The following is a 3,538-nucleotide window of genomic DNA, read 5'->3' as shown; positions in this document are numbered from 1 at the left end:
GATTACGCTGTACCACCGTCAATGTTTGCCTCAGTATATAGTGATAGCAGTTATGCTGTACCACCGTCAATGTGTGCCTCAGTATATAGTGATAGGTGTTATGCTGTACCACCGTCATTGTCTGCCTCAGTATATAGTGATAAGTATTATTCTGTACCACCGTCAATGTCTGCCTCAGTATATAATGATAACAGTGAGAAGAGGGGGGGTCAGTGAGAAGGGGGAGAGGTGGTAGATAGTCATACAGGGGGATAGATAGTGTGAAAGGGGAGTTTTGTTACAAGTTTTTATTCCTTTCTTTTTTTGGGATGGGGGGGCGCCAGAGGAGTAGTCCGCACAGGGCGCCAGAACACCTAAGGCCGGCTCTGCCTTAGAGTGGCGGACCCGGTTGCAGTTGCGGCGGGCTTAAGGGGCTCTGCGTTAATGCGGCCATATAGGCCCAGTCAGTCCGGTCCTGACTGGGCCTATTTTAAGGTGGGGGCCTGGAGCTGCAGCTCCATCAGCCCCTAAGTCAATCCTGCCCTGCCACAGGCGCGTTCGCAGTTGCTGCTTGCTCCGGCAACAAGGTAAGTAGGGTGAGGGAGGGGGTGCAGTGAGAAGGGGGAGAGGGGATAGATAGAGACGGTACATATTGAGAAGTGGGGAAGGGGGTTACATAGTGAAAAGGGGGAACATAGTGAGAAGGGGCAGATAAGATGAAGAGAGGGGGTAGTGTGAATGCGTATGAGAATGAATGAATAAATGTGTGGATGAATTGTGTGAATGTATATGACAATTAATGAATTCATGTGAGGATGAATTGCTTGAATGATTTGTGAGATTGCATTAATGAATGTGTTAATGATTTGTGTGAATGATTAAATGCAAAGATGGTACATGAAAGGTGGGCCTTAACAATAAATAAATAAATAAATATGGGCTGCTCAGGCTTAAATGCCCGGGCCTATTTTTTGTCCCAGTCCGGGCCTGTTTGGCACGTATGTGGAAACAACCTGGGGTGGATGAGGGTTAAGGAGGGTTAAGGAGATCTAGTCCTCAGCCTCTAGACTGTCCTTGAGAGAGTAGTCTCTTAGCAGGCTGTGGATAAGCCTGCAGCAGTCACGGACTGTGACCTGCTCCCTCCTCAACACCAGGCGGTTCCTGGCAAACCATAGAGCGTCCTTTACACAGCACATGAGACGCCAAGCATCCTCAATGGCGCTCTTCGTGTGTGTTCCTGGAAAAAGTCCTTAAAGTACCAAATGGTAGGAAAGGTACTTTCTCTCGATAGAGTCCTTGAGATCCGGCTCCAGGGCTCTGAGCAAAGCCTGTGCTAACGGGCACTGCCAGAACAAGTGAAGGGAAGTCTCCTCCTCCACAATGCACTGTGGGCAGTGTCTATATCTGCACAGCCCCCTGGCATGCATAAATGTCCTTAGGGGGAGGTGCATGCAAATAAGGTCAACAATTATTACCTTTTGCCTCTATATCCACTTTATACATGGATCCCTTGAAAGTAATTGCCTGCTGTACAGGACAGCCTTTAGACAAAACTCGGGAAGAGATACAATTGTTGATCTTATTTGCATGCACCTACCCAGAATCCCTTGTGGTTGTGGCAGCACCATGAGATTTCTGAGGGAACAACAAGCCTTCTGTCTTGTCTGGTTTCTGTAGATCAGTGTTTAATAATACTTCTACATACCCCTTAATTTTAAGTGGAAGGGTTTCCCATCACCTTTACCCACCATAACTTATGTAATGGTATTTCTTGGTTACCCCAAGCCTCAAGTATCAAGCAATCCCTTATGGGATCCATGTTGAAAATGGACATAGAGGCATAAGGTGATAATTGAATAGTTTGCATGTGCTTACCCAGAATCCCTTGTGGTTGGGGCAGCACCATGAGATTTCTGAGGGAACAACAATGCTTCTATATATCCATAGATTTTAGTGGAAGGGTTCTCCATCACCTTTACCCACTGTAACTTATGTAATGGTATATGTGTATATATATATATATACCTGTGTGTGTAATTGCATCTGCTTCAGAGTGTGTCCCTGAATGGCACACAAAAAAATGTGGTCACCCTAACTGCCACTGTGGACATCATTCCCTCACCTCTGATGAATGCCCGATGGCAGAGCTTCAACGCCTCTGGGAATCGTGTCTAGGCCTTCCATCTTCTTCCTGATTTTCTTCACGGAAATCGATACAATTGCTCTTTACAACACCGCGCTAGCATTGCCACTTAAAGCACGCTACAATTTTCTCAGCACAGTTATGCATTTTAAAAATAAAGAACACATCGAATTCCCATGAGGCTCACGCTACTTCCATGATGCTGGCTGAGCATCAGTAGATGTTAACAGTAGATGTTAGCTGTGAATTACAATTCCCATGATGCTCAGCCAGCCAGGTGTACGCATGACTAGGCATCGTGGGAGCTTAAATTCACAACTAACACCTGTCACATCATCTGCTGTTTACTACAATTCACATGAGGCTCATGTGGTTGTATGGTGTAATGTTTGTAACCAACTGTACCAATAATAAATAAATGACAACTGAAACAATTTTGGATGAACAAAGGCCGTGGTCTTTTATTTAGCTTATAACTAGACTTGTGCATTCGTCTTCGGGCGAACATGAAAACGAACATGAAGAGTCCGTTTTCGTGTTCGTTCTGAAGATGCATAGAAGAGAAGACAGTGCCGGTAAAACGTAGGCGAAGACCAAGACACACACACGAAGAATCTTCGCCTTCGTCTACTAATCTCCCCGGTCCCTTCCCCATCTAGCCTACCTTATCTTCACAGCATCGCGGGAGTTGACTGAAGTGGAAATCCACAGGTTCGTCGTCAGGGGTTACAGGGCAGTGCGAGTGACCCTATTGGTCACCTGCAGGGTCTTCCTCTGGCATCAGCCAATGGTTGATGCCAGAGGAAGACCCTGCAGGTGACCAATAGGCTCACTCGCACGGCCTTTTTAACTCCTGATTTCCGCTCCCGTTAACCCCTGCGATGCTGCGTTGGATAACAGGAGCAGAAATCCGTAGGGTAAAGGGCCGTGCAAGCGACCAATAGGCTCACTCGCACGGCGCCTTACCACTAGTTGCTATGCAGAAAAAGAAAAAGAAAAAAAAAAAACTGGGACCCTGCTGCAACAGTTAAAAGTCCGTGCCAGCGACCAACAAAGTCGCTGTTACGGACATTTAACTTAGCATAATAACTTATTATAACTTCGGACAGAATGCTGCCCTCTATTGGTTAGATGCATTGAGTAGCTTAATAAGTTATTATGCCACTCAATGTATAACCAACAGAGGGCAGCATTCTGTCCGAAGATATATTAGCCATATGTGGCAGTGTGTTCATTTTAATTTATTAATTATTTAAATAAAACATATTCCCATGATCCGCTGGTCTCCCCGCTGCAACAGTTAAATGTCCGCTTTAATTTAAAAGTTAATATTCAGATTTTGGGGGGTCGTCTTATAATCAGGGTCGTCTTATAATAGGGCAAATACGGTGTGTGTATATATATATATATATATAT

The sequence above is a fragment of the Spea bombifrons genome, chromosome 4 (genome assembly GCF_027358695.1).
Source record: "Spea bombifrons isolate aSpeBom1 chromosome 4, aSpeBom1.2.pri, whole genome shotgun sequence".
NCBI classification, from domain to species: Eukaryota; Metazoa; Chordata; class Amphibia; order Anura; family Pelobatidae; genus Spea; species Spea bombifrons.
This window is presented reverse-complemented; position numbering follows the sequence as displayed.